The sequence below is a fragment of the Anomaloglossus baeobatrachus genome, chromosome 5 (genome assembly GCF_048569485.1).
Source record: "Anomaloglossus baeobatrachus isolate aAnoBae1 chromosome 5, aAnoBae1.hap1, whole genome shotgun sequence".
NCBI classification, from domain to species: Eukaryota; Metazoa; Chordata; class Amphibia; order Anura; family Aromobatidae; genus Anomaloglossus; species Anomaloglossus baeobatrachus.
This window is the reverse complement of record NC_134357.1, coordinates 189,937,123-189,957,073: the sequence shown is the minus strand read 5'-3', so window position 1 is coordinate 189,957,073 and position 19,951 is coordinate 189,937,123.

The following is a 19,951-nucleotide window of genomic DNA, read 5'->3' as shown; positions in this document are numbered from 1 at the left end:
TGCACAACAAATTGTACAGTCTTTTCCTTCTTCTACCCTTGTGAAGATAAAAAAAATTGGAGCTAAAGCAACATTTTTGTGGTAAAATGTCATTCCGTGAAGCACATGCAAGTTCAAGGTGCTCACCTCACCTCTAGATAAATTCCTTTACAGGTGGAGTCTTCAAAATGGGATCACTTGTAAGGGATTTCCACTGTTTAGGCACATCAGAGGCTCTGCAAACACGAAATGGCATCCGCTATCTATCCCAGCCAATTTTGTGCTCCAAACATCAAATAGCGCTCTTTCCCTTCAGAGCCCTGTTGTGCACCCAAACAGTTGTGCACCACATATGAGGTATCGTTGTACTCAAGTGAAATTGCACAACAAATGTACAGTCCATGTTTTCCTGTTAAACTTGTGAAAATGCAAAATTTGGAGCTAAAGCAATATTTTTTTTTAAAAAAAAAGTATTTTGTTTCTTTTTTCTTTCTACTTTGCTTTAATTATTGTGAAGCTCCTAAAAGGTTAATAAACTTATTGAATGCAATTTGAGCATTTTGAGGGGTGCATTTTTAGAATGGTGTCACTTTTGGCTATTTTCTGTAAAATAGGCACCAAAAAACCACTTTAAATGTGATGTGGTTCCTAAATAAAATTGGTTTAATAAACTTTGTTGGAAACATGAAAAATTGGTGATGAACTTTAATCCCTTCTAACTTCCTAACAAAGTAAGATGTTTCAATAATGATGTAGATGTAAAGTAGATATGTGGGAAATGCTATTTTTTAATGATTTTGTGTGATAAGGGTATACAAATTGAAAGTTCAAAAATTGCAAAGTTTTCACATTGTTTGTAAAATTTTCAATATTTTAAGAAATAAACACAAATCATATCAACCAAGCACTAACATGAAGGACAACATGTTATGAAAAAAACACTTTCAGAATCAATGGGATATATAGCAGCATTCCAGTTATTACCACATACAATGATGCTGGTCAGAATTGTAAAATTTTGCTTGGTCAGTAAGGTGAAAACATGCTATGTTGTGAAGGGGTTAAAATAAATCTATGAGAGTCTCATTCGAACTGTATAACATGGCGATGTTTCGTCAGATAGCACTTGGCCCAATGTTTTACTAAGGGGCAGTGCTGATCAGCAGTTTTTTGCATGTTGCAATTTTCGGCAGAAAACACATTCATTCAAGTCAATGGGTGTGTGCAAAACATCTGACTGCACTCGGATGTCATCCAAGTGCAGTCCGATATACACCGACACAACAGTGGAAAAGATGGAGAGATTAAGTTCTCTATCTTCTACTCTCCTGTGCTCCGATCCTCACCTGTAAGAGAATCGGAGCACAGTAGAATTACACTCGGCTCAAACTTGGATGAATGTCTGAGCTGAGTGCCATTTGCACAATCGGCCCAATTCTCTCTCAAGAGAGAATATACGCTAGAATATGCACTAGTGTGAGAAAACCCTTACATTGAGCAAGTAAATTCCTGTTGACAAAGAAAACGCTATATCAGTTGACAAGTCAAAACAGAAAGTCGCATGATGCATGAGGGACTGGAGAGATGCTGGAAATGGCAGAAATCAGCGACTGGTATTTTTATCCACAGACTGTACATACTTTACTGACTGGTAACAGCGGGCAATTAAAAAAGTGGTTTCATAGCATTTCATGTTTATGTTACACTCATTGTTAATGGTACTGTAAGCATAACGTGTTACGTGGGTATTGCCTCACATCTATTTATTTTTCATGTATCACTTAAAAACATTGCAGGAAGTCCACTCCAATCCGTTTCCTGAGAGCTCATCATAGGGAAATTGCACTGTTTGCATATTACACATAAACTACATAGTGTAAAGTATATCATCACAAAGGCCCTGTATTTTACCTTTACTATACTGTACAGTATAAGGGGTAACATTACATTTAATGAAACTTAATTAGAAGCATATACGAGAGTTGAATGAAAAGTAATGCCTCCCCCTTTGTAACTTGGCTTTCGATAGGAATATTTGAATAAATCAAACGCAGAAATAATCCTTAGAATGTGCTCTTTAATTACCGATATTCACTTGTCCACATAATCACCAGATAATTGGCTTCACTTCTGCCAACAATGAACAAGTTTTCTTAAGCTGTCATGGAAGAAGTCGACACTCTGCCATTACTTTTCATTCAACCCTCATGCCTACAATATATCACAAAAGTGAGTACACCCCTTACATTTTTGTAAATATATTATTATATCTTTTCATGGAACTAAAAGAAGATGTGACACTGATACAATTTGAAGTAGTCAGTGCACTAGTGATGATTAAGCACTAAAATACTTGAGTGCTCAGCACTCGAATTCAGCAGCTTGAACTCTGAGATGGGCACAATTTGAGTACTGAGTATAATAGAAGTCAATGGGAAATTGGACCATAACAGGAGCAGTGAGCAAGGAAGGAAAATCTCTGAAATAAATGGAAACATGCTTTAGCATTTTAGAGTGCAACTGTCTTTTTTTTGTTATTATACACAGTGTTACAAATTATTATGCAAATTGGATGTAAGTGTCATAGCGATTAATTTTTGGATTGAGGAGCGGGGGGGGCGGCGGAGTGTACCGGTGCCAGTGGAGAGAGTGGGCACTCATGTGAGCACAAGTATGAGATTTGTACACTTCTGGCCACATTCTGGTTTGATGTGACCAGCCTCAGTCAATTAATTTTCATTGAGCATGTCTGTTCAGCACGTGACCACATCTATGTAAATCGCATACTTGCAGCTTCATAACCTCCCACTCTCACCGCTGGCACCAGAGAATCCTGACAGCGTGCAGTGTGCACACTGTGAGAATTCAGAAGGCTGCAGTCACAGAGTGACACACAGAGTGACTGCAGACTCCTCACACATTTGGACAACCCCATTAATACTCCTAACAATATAAATAAAAACATAGTAACCCTTAACTTACCAGATGGCACAAGACTTTATTAAAGAGATTGTTCACTACTTTAATATTAATGACCTTTCCTTAGGATAGGTCACCAATGTCTGACTGGTCGGGGTCCGGCACCTGACAACCCCGCCAATTCCCTACACTAGGTGCCGGTGGTCGCAGGTGGCCGGAAGTGCTCAGTTCTGGATTTGCTCCGTCTTCTGATAGTGGCAGCAGTCTCTTATTAAAATCAATGAGGCGGATGTGCAGTACCCGGCCGCAGACACCATCAGAGGACGGAGCAGATCCAGAAATAAGCATTTCCGGACACCTGCACCATAATCAGCTGATCAGTTACGGTCCCATTGCGCTCACATCAGAAGCAATGCGCAAGTGGAACAAAGGCCTAATAAGGACACACAGTCATTATCACAAATAAATATTTAAATTCTGGTACCTTATAGATGATGTTGTCTCTGAGTCGTTTCTTTCTATTCTTCATCTTGTCCTGATGCAATGATGACTTTTCACATTCACATCTCGTCTCTGCAGATTTCCATCTTCTCCGGTCTTCTGCAGCACATCCCGACACGATGCCCCTAAAATTAGCAGAATGATTATAATACTTCTACTTAAAAATGTCTGCCCTATGCAGTGCCCCAGAGTAAATAATGGTCCCTCACAGTATTTTCTGCAGAAAATATGACCCACACTGTCCCTCTTACGGTACATGCCCTCCATATTCCCTCTTTCCAAACTGAGCCTACTGTTTACAGTGTCCTTTGCACTGTGTCCCCTTATACTGCCCAGTTTTTATACTGTGCCTTCATCACACTCCCCCTCCTTGCTATAACCTCACACTATCCTCCCATTCTGCCCCCTCTCCATACCACACCCTCCACTACCCAGTCTTTATTCTGTGCCCCTCACATTCTTCTCATCCCTTACTGTCTCCTCACTACCTCCTGCGTGTCCATATACTTTTCCCCTCACTCCCCATCCTGCCCACTTGCTCCTCATACCAGGTCATTCTTTATTCTGTGTCCTCAAAATTTCTTTCCAGTTCGCTCCACATCCTCTCTGTCCCCATGCATCACCCCTCATCCTCTCTGTCCCCATGCATGAAACCTCATCCTCTCTGTCCCCATGCATCACCTCTCATCCACTCTGTCCCCATGCATGAGACCTCATCCTCTCTGTCCCCATGCATGAAACCTCATCCTTTCTGTTCCCATGCATCACCCCTCATCCTCTCTGTCCCCATGCATCACCCCTCATCCTCTCTGTCCCCATTCATAAAACCTCATCCTCTGTCCCCATGCATGAAACCTCATCCTCTCTCTGCCCATGCATGAAACCTCATCCTCTCTCTCCCCATACATCACCCCTCATCATTTCTCTCCCCATGCATGAAACCTCATCCTCTCTCTCCCCATACTCTGTCCACAGATAGCTCCCTCCCTCACCCATACTGTATATATACATATTGCCCCCTCCCCACCCTCTGTCCCCCCATAGTGTGTGCACAGATGGTTCCCATCCCCCACCCTCTGTCCTCCCCATAGTGTGTCCACAGATGGTTCCCTCCCCCACCCTCTCTCCCCCATACTGTTTCATAAATACTCCCCTCTTACCACATAATGTTCCTCCATCCGTGTCTTCTTCAGCTCCACAGTGGAGCATTTATCAGCATTTCTCTGCCGCCTCCACGCTGCGGCGCTGGCTCCGGGTCAGCAGTCTAATCAGCTGACCTGATCACATGACAGCCGTCGCTCTGACCCAGAAGTCAGCGCCGGCGTCACCGCTCCAATTGTCCTCGCGTCTGACAGATACAAGGACAATTGCAGTGGGAGCCGCGCGCTGCACTTTCTATGAGTGCGGCTGTCAGCGTGACAGCCATGCTCAGAGAATAGCAGTTCCTACTCAGCAGACTTCCCCACCGCTACATCAGGCAGCCCAACAGCGCCCCCTGGAGACGCCTCTGGCTTGTGCCTCTGCTTCACATGGCTAATTTGTATAGTTTAGAAATTAGCCATGTGGACAAGAGCCAGAGGCGCTCTTCAGATTTTCCGGTACGCCGTACCGGCGTGTACCACCGCAAAAAAAGCACTGCCTGTGATAATTAGTTTGTCAGGTGAGCCCAATTAAAGGAAAACTGGATGTTCCACAATATTTAGCAGGCCACAGTTTTCAAGTAACATGGGAAAGAAAAAGGATTTCTCTGCTGCCGAAAAGCATCAAATAGTGCAATACCTTGGACAAGGGATGAAAACATTAGATATTTCACGAAAACTTAAGCATGATCATCGTGTTGTGAAGAGATTTGTTGCTGATTCTGAGCACATAAGTGTTTGTGCTGATAAAGGCAGAATAAGGAAGGTTTCTGCCAGGCAAGTCCATCGGATTAAGAGAGCAGCTGCTAAAAAGCCATTCCAAACAGCAAACAGATATTTAAAGATGCCTGTGCCTCTGGAGTCCCTTGAACCTCAAGATGTAGGATCCTTCAAAGGCTAGATGTGGTGCATAAACCTACTATTCGGCCACCCCTAACTAGTGCTCACAAGCAGAAACGGTTGCAGTGGGCCCAGACATACATGAAGACTAATTTTCAAACAGTCTTGTTTACTGATGACTGTCGAGAAACCCTGGATGTTCCAGATGGATGGACTAGTGGATGGTTGGTGGATAGCCACCATGTCCCAATAAGGCTGCGACGTCAGCAAGGAGGTGGAGGAGTCATGTTTTGGGCAGGAATCATGGGGAGACATCTGGTAGGCCTTTTTAGGGTTCCTGAAGGTGTGAAAATTACCTTTGCAAAGTATATAGAGTTATAGAGTTTCTGACTGACAATTTTCTTCTATTGTACAAAAAGCAGAAATGTGCCTTCAGGAGCAAAATCATCTTCATGCATGATAATGCACCATCTCATGCTGCAAAGAATACCTCTGTGTCATTGGCTGCTATGGGCATAAAAGGAGATAAACTCATGGTGTGGCCACCATCTTCCCCTGGCCTCAACCCTGTAGAGAACCTTTGGAGTATCATCAAGCAAAAGATCAATGAGGGTGGGAGGAATTTCACATAAAAACAGCAATTCAAGCAGAAACTCTCCAAAAACTCACACGTTCAATGGATGCAAGAATTGTGAAGGTGATATCAAAGAAGGATTCCTACTTTAACATGTAACTTGGCCTGTTAGGATGTTTTGGATTTAAATAGCTTTTTATGTCAGTGAATGTGACATCCTAATGCTGCAAATTCCACAAATGAGCATTTTTAGTTCTTTAAAACATATAAAATGTTTAGAAACTCTACTGTGCCTAATAATTTGGGACAGTGCATTTTGAGTTTTTTTATACTGTTATCTTTGGGAGGTTTCTTCAATAAAATTCAATGTATACTCTGACGGGTGATGACTTTTATTAGACTGACTGTCATTTGCACCGATCATTTAGGAAAATCAGAGAAAAATATAATTTGCATAATAATTTGGAACATGGTGTATGTCATGTTCAGTTTTGCACCTGTTCAGACTGCATTTTGGGAGTGCCCTCAGTCTTTTTGTCTAGATTATGGATTCATGACCTTGGTCTGTGCACCCCTCCCTCATTAGCCGCATGTGATTTTATTATTCAGTAGCAGGTTCCTACCAGGCATATACATGAGGTTTGTAACCCAGAAAAAGGCTTCAGTTTAGTGTAGGTTTCCACTAATAAGATATGCATTGACGTGACTACTGGGCATATATTGAAGTGGCCATTTTTGGATGCCAAATATCTCAATTTTTCTAGATTTCCTTAAGCAGTAAGGCACATCTATATTCTTGCATTCATTGTATGCATGCTTTAGTATTTCAGAGTGCAACTGTATTTTCTTGTTATTATATGTCATGTTCAGTTTTGTACCTGTTCAGACTGCATTTTGGGAGTGCCGTCAATCTTTTTGTCTAGATTATGGATGGAAACAGTGATCATATGGAATGGGAACAGCACGGCGAAAAGCTCTGGTTGCATATCAGATTCTCAGATCACTGATGGGGACAATGTAGTCTGACTCTTATTTCACTTTTACAGAATGACAATAAAACATACAAAACCGAAGATAAAATAAAAACAAACAAACAACCCCTTCACCTCTTAAAAGCTGGATCATCTCTCACTGAATTTCCCTGTCACTTATGACTACAGTATATGACAAATTAGAGGGGGAAATAAAATTATACCCACCAGTAGTCACCGGTAAATGTATTTTAAAATTTTACTACCTTATGTGGGCATGTGGTGTGTGTGACATGGTCAGACACATCCTGCTTAACTGAAGGAAGGACTCAAACTCAAAATCCCGATGCAGACAATGCAAGAACTGCCAAAAATTAGAAGGAAGAGGGAGTCCAATACACCATGTATTAGAAATAAAGGATGGCCCCATACACATTCTGTTAAAATTGTTGGATAGTCGGACTTCTAGACTCATAAAGTTTATGCACTATGTGCAAGGGCTGCCAGAAATTAGAAGGGGAAACTGCAATACACCCTGGAAGAAACATAGAGGAGGGCCTCTGAAAACAGTACAAGGGCTGAAAAATGTTTACTCCTGAGGGGTATACATTTATATATGTAAGAGAATTGTAGAACTATGCATCATACATATGCTGAAAATATGCATTATACACACCCTGGAAAAATTAAGAGCAAGGGTTGTATGATGACCCTCTAAAAATTATAAGTGAGGGCTCCCTGTTTACCCTCTTAAAGTTTTGAGCAAGTGGCACCTGATGACGCTCTAAACATTTTCAGTGATGGCTACCTGTTTACCCTGGTAAAATTTGGAACGATAGTCACCTGATGACCCTCTAAAACGTTTGAGAGAAGCTGTATGATGATCCTGTTCATATGGTGGAGTAGTAGGATTAGGATTAGAAGAGAGACAATTAGAAAAGAAACAATTAACAGTCTACCCTTTATTGGGTGAGAAGGTGGGCATGGGAATACACCAGAAAAAAAGAACGTTTAAATTTGCTATAGGTTCTGCTGCTGTTATCCAGTAGGGAATGAGAAGTCTGGGCCAATCCAGGCCTTGTTAATTTTGATAAGAGTAAAGGCCACTTTACACACAGAGATAAATCTTTGGCAGATCTGTGGTTGCAGTGAAATCATGGACATATTGTTCCATTTGTACACAGCCACAAACCTGGCACTGATTGTCCACAATTTCATTGCAACCACAGATCTGCCAAAGATTTATCTCTGTGCGTAAAGTGGCCTTTAGGCTGTCAGAATTTTCAGTTTCAGCAATTATGCCCCCAAGGGTACTAAAAACCCGCTGTGGCAAAACGTTAGCAGCAGGGCAGGCCAGCACCTCTAAGGTACCAATAAAAATTCCAACTCATCCCACAAATAAAAAGCCCTCACATGACTCTGTTGGCAGATAAATAAACAAAAACTTTAGCTAAAGGCATATCTAGGGGTGGCTGGCGGGGCATGTGCCCCAGGTGCAGCTATCAGGGGGTGCTGTCGGGACGCCTGATGCAGCGCTCTGAGAGTGTCTCCGGTGACTGTGTATTGGCACCCTCCATAGTGGGAGCTCGCTATTTTGAGTCCTGGCTGTCAAGCTGACAGCTGGACTCATAAAGTGCAGCGCGCCAGCTTCCACTGATCATGTCCTTGTATCTTTCAGACTAGAGGACAATTGAACCGGTGACTGCTAGCCCTGACTTCCAGTATGGCTGTAGTGTGATCAGGTCAGCTGATCACACTGCTGACATCACACTTCAGAGCCGCATAGGTGGCAGACAACGCTGGTGATCAGTGCTCCAGTGGACCTGAAGAAACCGAAAAGCAACAGGTGAGGGAGGAGGTATGTACAGCACAGTATGGGGGGGAGAGAGGGTGGGGAGAGAGTAGTATCTATTGATACATTATGGAGGTAGAGAAGGTGGAGAGGGGAAATATCTTTGGACACAGTGTGGTGGGAGAGAGGGTGAGGGGTGATGTATACATACATAGTTTGGGAGAGAGCCCGAGGGGAGATGTATACATACATAGTATGGGGAGAGAGGGTTAGGGCTGATGTATACATAGTATGGGGAGAGATGGTTAGTAGGGATGTATACATACATAGTATGGGGCGAGATGGTTAGGGGTGATGTATACATACATAGTATGGGGAGAGAGGGTGAGGGGTGATATATACATACATAGTATGGGGAGAGAAGGTGAGGGAGGAAGTATACAGACAGTATTGGAATAGAGGGTTAGAGCTGATGTATATATTCATAGTATGGGTAGAGAGGATGAGGGGTGATGTATACATACATAATATGGGGGGAGAGGGTGAGGGGTGAAATATACAGGCACAGTATGAGGAGAGAGGGTTAGGGGTGATGTATATAGACATAGTATGGGGAGAGAGAGTGAGGAGTGATGTATACAGACAAAACCAAAGCCACAGCTAATAGAATAGAGGGGTACAATATTAAACAGACCAAAGAAAAAAACCATTAAAATATAACCTTTAATACTATATTTAAAATAAGGTCAAAGGACCAACAAAAACAAACCTTTAATAGTGAAAGTGAAGTAGGGAAAATACCGTAGTGGTAGAGAATAAACTCACCCTGATAGACCCTGAGTATATCCCTACCTAGCAATGCAGGGTATAATGCCCTAGGGTTGTGGCGCCACCATTTACTGAAGGGAAACCGTATTAATCCCTAAATCACCCTACACTACACCAATTGTGCACCAACCAAAAATAAGTTGAAAAACAAATCAAATGAAAAAAAAAAGGCCAGATGGGTACAGGTAAGCATCAATGTGCCATAAGAAACATAATTGTTACTAATCTGGTGAAAAGGTGAAATGGTTGAGTTCCTGAAAACATTGTCCCTGGGAAATAGTCGAGTTCCTGAAAACATTGTCCAGGGACAATGTTAAGGAACTCAACCATTGGACCTCTTCACCAGAAGAGTTACAATTATGTTTCATATGGCACAATGATGCTTACCTGTACCCATCTGGCCTTTTATCATTTGATTTGTTTTCCCCCTTTTTTTGGTTGGTGCATGGTTGGTGTAGTATAGGATGATTTAGTGATTAATAGGGTTTCCAGTCGGTGAATGGGGCGCCACAACCCTAGGGCATTATACCCTCCATTGCTAGGTAGCTAGATTGATAGAAATTTGATGACCACTGTGCTTCTATTCTGCGCAGCGTAACTGACATGCAGCGCGGATTCCCTAGATGCAGCATGTCAATTTATGCTGTGGAGATGCGATTGTCCTCACCTGGGTAAGCAGAGTCTGCTGCCTCATTAGTGAATTGATCCATTGGGGGATTCAACTGAATCACGTATTTCGGAGATACAGATAGAAACCCTGATGTAAGTGCTCAGCATAGAGCACAGGATAAATGTGAACTGATCCAAAACGTTCTGTAGTCCAAAATGCCACCAATAGCATTCAACTCAACCCACAAACACACAAATCCCATCATCTGTTAATGGAAATATATGAGGCTTAAACATTACTGGTGACACAAAGGTTCTGGAAAAGCGTCATGGTCCCTCCCAAAAAAGATATCCTCGAAAAGCTGTACTTTCAAATCCAAATGCCCCTCTCTTTTCTCACTCTCACAGTGTACCTAAACCATATTTAGCATTCACACGTTTGGCATTTCTGCAGTGAGGAAAGCCCGCTTAATTTACGGGGTGCATGTCGCCAGAAGCACAAGCTGGGCATAATCTATAGGCACTACAACGTAGCAGATTTTCAATTTTCTCCCAGCATCATCTATTGCTGCTTGTTTCTAGAAAACGCCCATGGAATCAAAATCATCACTATAGCTGTAGATAAATTCCTAGAGTGGTGTAATTTCCAAAATAGGATCACTTGAGGGAGATTCTGCTCATTTGGCAGTTAGGGACTCTGAATATGGAGTCCGCAAACTATTGTAAGAAAATTTGTACTCCAAGAGTCAAATAGTGCTCCATCCCTCCTGAGTTTCGCCATGTGTCTAAGCTGTACTGTACAGCTAGATATGGGGTAATGCCACTTTCAGCAGAAATTATGTGACAAATTTTGTTACCATTTTTATCAATTTTCCTGTCTGAAAATATAAAATCTGTATTTATATGTGATAAAAATTATTTTTTCTTTCCCACCCAATCGTATAAAATATTTTGACACATCTGTGATATTAATATTACCAACTACACCCCCAGATGAATTCATTAAGGAATCTAGTTTATAAAAGAAGGTCACTTATGGGGGATAATGCTGATCTGGTACCTTAGGATCCTTGCCAAAATAACATGGCACCTACAAACTATAACAGCAAAATCTGCACTATATTATTTCGCTTCTTTTCTTCTGAATTTTACTCTGTGCCTCAAAAGTAGTTTTCGACGGCATACAGGGTATTGAGATACTGAGGAGAAATTGTGTAACAAATTGTATTGTTGGTTTTCTCTCATTACTCCTTTGAAAATTAAAAACGTAGGGCCAAAGCAACATTTTAATGATAATCTTTTTTCCCATGTTATACAATTCTGTGAAACACCTGAGGGTTAAAAATACTCACCAATCCCCTAGATAAATTCATTCATTGAGAGGTTTAATTTCCAAACTGGGATCACTTGTGTGGCACATTGGGGGCTCTTCAAATGTGACATGGTGCCTTTAATCTATTCCAGCCAAAATGGTGCTCGATCCCTTCTGAGCTGTGCCGTGCACGCAAACAGTAGTTTTCCACAACATATGGGGAATCTGCACACTCAGGAGAAATTGCACAACACATTGTATGGTCCATTTTCTCCCACTACCTTTGTGAAAATGCAAAGTTTAGGGCTAATACAATATTTTTGTGGGAAAAATACGATTTTTTTTATTTTCACGGCTAAACATTATAAAATTCTGCGAAGCATATGGGGATTAAGATGCTCCCTCACACATCTAAATAAGTCCCTTAAAGTATTTATCTTCCACAATAGGGTCACTTGTGCGGGTTTCCACTGTTTAGGCACAAGGGCTCTGCAAACATAGCATCCGCTACCGATTCCAACTAATTTTGCAAAACGTTAAATGGTGCTCCTTTCCTTCTGAGCCTAGCCATGTGCCCAAACAGTAGTTTGTCACCACATATGGCTTATCGGCATACTCAGGAGATATTTCACAACAAATTTTGTGGTGTACTTTCTCCTGTTATCCTTGATAAAATGCAAAATTCAGGGTTAAAACAACATTTTTGTGGGAAAAATATGATTTTATACTTTCACGGCTAAACATTACAAAATTCGGTGAAGCACCTAGGGGTATAAGGTGCTCAGCACACCTCTAGATAAGTTCCTTGAGGCATCTAATTTTCAAATTGTTTAGGTACATCAGGGGCTCTCCAAATGCGACATGATGTCCATTATCAATTCCAGCCAATTTTGAGTACCATAAGTCAAATAAGGCACCTTCCCTTCCAACAGTAGTTTTCCACCACATATGGAGTTTCTCTGTACTCAAGAGAAATTGCACAACAAATTGAATAGTGCATTTTCTCCTATTACCCTCATGAAAATGAAAAATTTGGAGCTAAAGTAACATTCTTGAGGGGAAAAAGTAAAATTTTCATTTTTTCCTTCCACATTGCTTTAATTCCTGTGAAGCAACTGAACAATTAATAAACTTCTTTAATGTGGTTTTGAGGAGTTTGAGGAGTGTAATATTGGGTACTTGGATACTGGCGGTTCTTGGCCGAGTATCCTGGGTGCTCGGATGTGTCGTCAGTGAAACAAAGAACACAAAGCACATGCTTGTTTCACTGCATGATGTGAGTAGCACACCAGTGAGAGCCATTTGCAGTCTCTGAATGGATCACACTGGGAGTTATAACGTTTTCGGATATACTGTAGCGTGTAAAAAACACACCACATGTGTCTCTACCATCCACTAGCTCAGTGAGGATTGGAAGAGGATTTCAGTGGCAAGTTTGCCCAAAAAAAGAATAGCACTTTTGTTGCCATATTCCAAGACCTTAGCATTCTCATTTTTCGGTATCTGGGCCTCAGTGATGGCTTATTTTTTGTGTCTTGAGCTGGTGTTTTTAATTATACCATTTTTGCATAGATGCAATGTTTTGATCGCCTGTTATTGCAGTTTAGTTCTATATTGTGGTGATCAAAAAAACGTAAGTACGTAAATGTATTCAGATTAATTGATTTTATATTTTGATAGATGAGGCATTTCTAAACGCGACGATACCAAATATGTGTTTTTTATTATTGTTTTATTCTCAATGGTGCAAAAGGGGGTGATTTGAACTTTTAGGTGTTTTTCATATTTTATAAGACTTTTTTGCACTTTTTACACTGATTTTTCTAGTCCCCATAGGGGACTTTATCACTGCACTGGTTGCTTGGTCTGGTTGCTTGTGTTGATCAGAGCAATACTTCCGTCCTTCCACCCATCCGACTGTGCCTTTTTTTCAAGAGGCGTCGTTTCCGTCACAACCCTCCAGGAAGGGATGCCAGAAAGACGCATAAGACTAAAGGACTAATGGGCGTTACAACAAAGATGGCAGGGCATGGCCTGGGATCAGAAGTGAGCCCCACCTATAGTGGATGGTACAGAGGAAAAAGATCCTGAAGTGTGCTTGGAAGCTGGGGATTATGAAATTCCTTCAGTGGGTGTACCGAAGGGAGAGAGATCGCGCTTCCCAGTAAGCTGATGTGGAACCCGTGGCGGTTCTGAAGAAACAGGCTGAGGAATCCCACCCCAGAGGGTGCATTAAGGAAGATGAAGACTCCCCCAACAATACAGGTTGGCACCGTTCCTGTGCCCAAAGGAAAGAGAAAGTGCTCATCAGGTGAGACAGGAAGAAGAATTGTCTGCATTTTGGCCAAGGCAGTGCTGATAGAGAATGCAACAGCAGCCAAACTGTCTGCTCATGAGAATGAAACCTAGCAGGCCCAGGTGCAGCAGTTGGTGAGTGAGCTAGCAGAATGCAGCCTTGCAGAGGCTCAATCATGGTGAGCCCAGAATGATCAGTCTCCATTTACAAAAAAAATTGGCTTATCCTGACTCAGGAGGAAGCAAATAGAGGAGGAATAGGAGGATTATTACTTGTGTCATACAATAAAAAAGCCAAACTGTAAACCTAACAGTGTTGGACACACCTTTTGATTCTTGTACCACCAAGGCACTTGTTAGTAACATCACCAGCAGTAGCCACGACAAAGGTGTCACAGACTGCAAAAACTCAAGATCATTGCAGCACAATAGAGAACCATGATGTCAAGCTGCCACCAGGGGGAGCTGGAGCTCTGCAGGAGAAGACACTAAAGGGAGCAACAAGAACCAGGAAATGGATACACAGTGTGTGCTCATACACTGCCTCACGGCACAGCTGGGGAGCCGAACAGCGGGACGTGCGAGGAATAGTCGGGCAGCCTGGGTCAAGCACAGTACGGGCAGAAGGAGGACCGGAGGAAAGAGCAGAAGCAGGGTCGAGGTCAGGCCGAGGTCAGTACCAGAGGAAGCAACTGAGTGGGGAGGTAGGAGATGGGACAGAGGAATGGAGGGACGACTAGCGGACAGAACACAGACAGGGCATGGGGGCACAGGAGCAGACGGATCCGGATAACACTTACAGGACCAGCAATCACAGGCAAAGCAGCGCTAAGCCTATAGCCGGTGCTGGTTCACCGGAGATGACAGTTTTTAAAGCATCCAAGCTCCGGACATGAGGCCATGAGGCCCAGGAGAAAGCTCCACCCTCTAGCCATGTGGATGGGGAGGCAAAACCTTGTTGATCTTGATGAAAGTTGTTGATCTTGATGAAAGTTGGGTGGTCTACACTTTCAGGGGACTGCCGGATGTGCTTATTCTTTAAGACACCACCAACAGCGCTGAAGACACGTTATGAGAGAACGCTGGCTGACAGGCATGACTGGCAAGCTCAGGCCACTCTTCCATTTCTGAAGACCAAAATGCAAAAGAGTCCAAACCCCTCCTCCACCCGATGACATTGAAATTGAGCTCTAGATACTCCTGCACCATCCTCTCCAGTTGTTCAATTTGTGCCAGAGTTGTACTCTGTTCTGCTGCTGCATAGGATGGGCTACAAAATGTGTGCCACAACTCAAGGAAATTGCTTCTGGCACTTAAACTGTTGCTGCTAATGTTTCTGCGAAGATGACTCGACTTTCCTGGGGTTGGAAGTCTAGAACTGTGATGCACACTGTGCGCCTCACTGCTGTCTTGGGAACAACCACTCTTAAGATTGTGTTCAAGCTTTTTTCGATATTCCAGGATGCAAGCATCTTTTCCAGGGGAGGAAGCATCTAGAAAAGTTCACTATTGTACTGTGGATCTAACAGAGTGTCAACCCAGTAGTCATCACTATTTCTAATTATAACAACATGTGTTGGTGATGGGGGAACACTCAAGCTTGCTTCCTCAGTCCTCTCCCACCAAGCATGGACAAGAGAAGGGATCAATATTTTAATTTCCTGACTGTTGTGCGCCCATCATCCTCCTCCATTTATTCCTTGGCTCCTGCACCTTCAGTAGAAATTGCTGTACAACCAGGTTGCTCGTCCAGGTGTCAGTAGTGAAATGCACACTATCAGACATAGATTATTTTTCAAGGAACATTGTCTGCGACATGCTGGTGTAGCCCAGGCATAGATTTATTAGAGAAGTAGTGGCAACTGTGCAACTGGCAGTGTGGGACTGCAATGGCCATCAGCTTTTGGAAACTGTCTGTGTCTACTAGGCAGAAAGGCAGAATTTCCGTAGCCAGTAGATGGGATATGGTGAAGTTCAAGCTCTTAGCTTTGGCATGTGTAGGTGGAAATAATCTTTTACATGACCACAACAGCAGGACCGAAGGCTGGCTACTGTGCTGAGAGAGGGTGGAGTGAGGTGTAGAAGACAAACTGGTGGACTGTAAGGGAGGTGCAGGCAGAGATATTATAGTGGATTGAGAAAGATGTGGTTTAGGGATTTTGCAGGGAAATTAATTGGTGAATGATGTTGTCTTTTGTCTTTATTTCTTAAATAATTTTCTATTTTTATATCTTTCAGATTCACTTTTGTGGAATGTCGTGGGACATTGTTATGGATTATGCCAGACCTTTTTTTTTTTAAAAAATAAATAAATAAATAAATACATTATAATAAAATTTAAATAAATTTGCGAATGAGAGCTGTAGTCAAAGGGTGTTTGTTTTAGAACCTCATCGTCATCCTCTCTGTTGTCGCTCACTTCACCCTCATCCTCTTTATGCCCTGACAGCACAGTACAGTAAGTATGTGCATCGGGTATCTGAGTCTCATCACAATCACCTCCAACGTCTGGTGACGATGGTCTGGATTCTGCTTGGACCCTATTTCATACAAAGATTTTTTTCCATCGATTCAGATGCTTTCCTCCTCTTGATTCTGTGAATCTTTGGAGTTGACCTGCCCATGAAATAGAATGTGTGAACACTTCTGCATACTCATCCATATGTGGTTTCCACCAGTTAGTTGGGCAGTTGGAGAGTTGTGACACGGCAGAAACAAGGGTAATTGGGGTGCCACTTCTGAGGACTGTACTGTGTGGGATGTTGAGGTGAGGAAGAGGAGGACCACCACTTGATGCAGTGCTTGCTATCCACTGTAGCACATTCTTTTTCTGGGCCTCGTCTACAAGTCATACCATTGTGCGGCTGCCAAAGAAAGGGAGTTGAGTAGCCTGTCCAGTAACAGAAGTTGCCATTTGTCTTTGGATAAGATAAGCCGGTGTTTGTTCAGTAGAGCTTTCACTAACATTGGCACCTACCCCATGTACACCTAGCCTATTCCCCCTTCCACCATGACCTCTTTATTTCCCACTCATGTTTGATGCACCCTTCCTTTCTTAACCAGCTGTTTTTCAACTCGAGACCCACACCTGTCAATCACCAGTCACTAAATTAACAATCAGTATATATTTGCTGAGGTAGCAATTTTTGGCTGGACCACAGAAGTAGCAATTACTATTTATAGGATTAAATGGCAATTTTTGGCTGGACGACAGAAGGCCACTTTAGTGGTGTGTGCCCCTAATTTTTTTAAATGTGGGTACTCTAAGTTGGGTCACCAAGTTGTGTGGTGTCTGTAGTGGCAGGGGTCTCAAAGCACCAGGCCTATACCTGTCACTCATTCACCTCCTAATGTTAACTTAATTTGAATGCTATAAATGCTGGCCCAGACCCTCTCTCATCCATGGCCCAGGCCTGACTGCTGTGCCATTATACTATTAGTAGTCTGGTGCAATTGATGCCACTTTACTGATGTCTGCCCCTAATTTTGGGAAATGGGGATGAAGACTCATAGTTGGGTCTCCTTGTTGTGTGGTGCCTGTAGCAGTAGGGCTCTCAAACTGGCAGGCATGCAGCTACCTTTCATTAATCTACCTCTGTTACTATCCTTAAATGTGTCTAGCAATAACAGTCTATGAAGCAAATATTGGTGCCATCTGAGTGTGGCTGAGCAAAAAAGCAGATTGAGCTGTTGCATGAGGTATGAGGGCTCCCAGCCCAGCAGGCCTACATCTGACACTCATCCACCTCAATATTGCTTGTTAATAGCCTAGGAAACTAATGGCTGTGCCACAGTGGCTCCACTGTAAAACGGTTTGAGCTATTTTGGCAGCTCTTGAGCCTCCCTAAAGGTATTGAGTATGCCTTTGTTTCTGCCTCCTATTGGATATGTTTGTTGTACTGTTTGGCAAACACAGGTAAATTAGACGAACAGGGACCGAACTGGACCTTGGGAGGTTTGCTCATCTCTAGTTGTATGTATTAAATCAGTTGATTGTTAACCTGCATACTGAGAACTGCAAATTCATTTACCTTGTCTTTAACGTGTATAGCACAAATTGATTGCCTATTCCTTAAAGTCCCTGTGCTGTAAAATAAATACTTGAGAGTCACCACTGTATTCTTGACATCTGTTTATATTGGGCAGTGTGATTTTTTTTAAATAATGTTTTTCACTTGAATTTACACCCAGAGAGTTTGATAGCTTTTACCCAAGTGAAAACACTAAACTGTTGAGTGGTTTCAAAGGAGAAACCTCCGCCTCAAATCTGTGCATGTGAAGTTGTGATATTATATGAAGAACGTTTAAAGGGGTTATCCGGCTTATTTTGACTTTTTTTTTGTTATTACACTATTGGGCTACATTGGGGCAGGTAAGTACATAGTGACTACTTACCTGCCCTGCTCTCAGCCCCTCTCACCCAGCTCAGAGCGGTCATGTGAGCGCTCCTGCCGTGATTTTGCAGCTTTCTGTGATGTCACGAATAGGCATGCGCTTATGCTGCCTTGTCGACGGGCATCCCAGCCGACATCATGTAGCCGTCCTGCTGGGTGAGTACATGGTGGCGGAGTCCCCGCCCCCCTCCCTGCACCCTTCCCACATTCCATAGTGAAGGGGTCTCACTGTCTGTACGCTGCATGTGTACCGCCCCACGGGCTCAGCTGCGACCGCCAAGCCGCTCGGATCCGTGCTCGTATGGTGGGTGGTGGCTCGAGCTCCTCACGGACCTGGGGGTCACGTCACTCTGCAAGGGGGGTTGGCGCTCCACGCAGGGACTTTGGTGGGGAGTTCCATGGCCGGGGCCGCGGTGGTTTGTGAGGGATGTAAGTTCGTGACGCCACCCACGAGTTGTGGTGAATAGATGGACACCACCGCTGCCGTTGACTAGGCCTCCCGGGGATGGTGTTGCGCAGCTTGGTGTTGACCCCTCCGTGGGTAGGGGAGTGATGGTCCCGGGGGCCCGAGGGAGGCGCTGAGGTGGGGGAGCGGGTGCGGGCGTATGCTGGTGCGGTGCGGCCCGAAGGCACTGGTGTACTCACTATGACACAATACACGGGAGTCTCTGGTAAACCAAACGGGATGATGAACGGGGCCCGCAGCCGGCTGCAGCTTCTCCCTGAACGGGTTGGTGGTTTCTGCCTTTCTCCTGCACCTTTTTATATGAATGTTTGACTCCTATGCCTAAGCAACGGTAGTCCGCTCCCCAGCTTGCTGGTTGTTGGAAGAGCCCTGTTTGCCCGCAAACGCTGGCCCTTTGGGTCTCTATGCCATGGCGGTGGCTTTACCCTGTGTGGTTGGGCTGTTGTCTTTTAACGGGTCTTGTGTGGGATAGGTCCTTAAGTCCAGTCCTCAATCAGTTGATTTGACTCGGCCCTGTCGGTTCGGGGCATTGTACTGGGTCTTAGTACCCCTCCTGGTGCTCCGGTTTCCAATCTGTTCCCCGGTTCAGTACTGGCGGGCCACCGCCCGACCCCGGTCCCTACGGTTCCACTGGCTGTAATCCCAGCTCCTGCAGGCGGCCACCACTGTCTGCCTCCTTGCCAGAGGTGACTGGGCTCCGACCCAGCCACCTGAGTAGACTATTGACAGGCCTGGTCACAGGTCTGCCCTTGAAATCAACCTCTCTCCTTCACTGTCAAGACTTCTCTGCTCATGTGTACTAAAACTTGTGTGACTTTCCCGCCTCCAGACCTGTGAACTCCTCGGTGGGCGGAGCCAACCACCTGGCTCCGCCCCCTGGTGTGGACATCAAGCCTGGCGGGTGGTGACAAGGGTTTCTTGGTTGGCTGCTGTCACATTTTCAGGGAGGGGGTGTATGTGCATGGGACTACCTGACTAGTCCAGGGCGTCACACATGCAGCCCCTGATGCTGCTAGCAGCGCGCAGGCAGTGGCCCCCTTGCTGAATGCTGCCTGTGCTGAGGCAAGTCAGTGCTGTATATCAGATGACTGATTCCCGGGCGCTCTGCAGATGGGAGCGCTGTATACATCTATGATCAGCCGCCGGCCAATCAGAGGCCAGCAGTGGATCATTGCAGTAGCATATACAGAGCTCGGCTCTGCAGAGCGCCCCGGGAATCTGTAACTGATATAAACTGCTGACTGCACAGCCCCCTGCAGAGACCGCGATCAGCAAGGAGGCTGTGGCCGCAAGAGGCAGGACACAGGGTACCAAGGGAACAAAGAGAGGTGA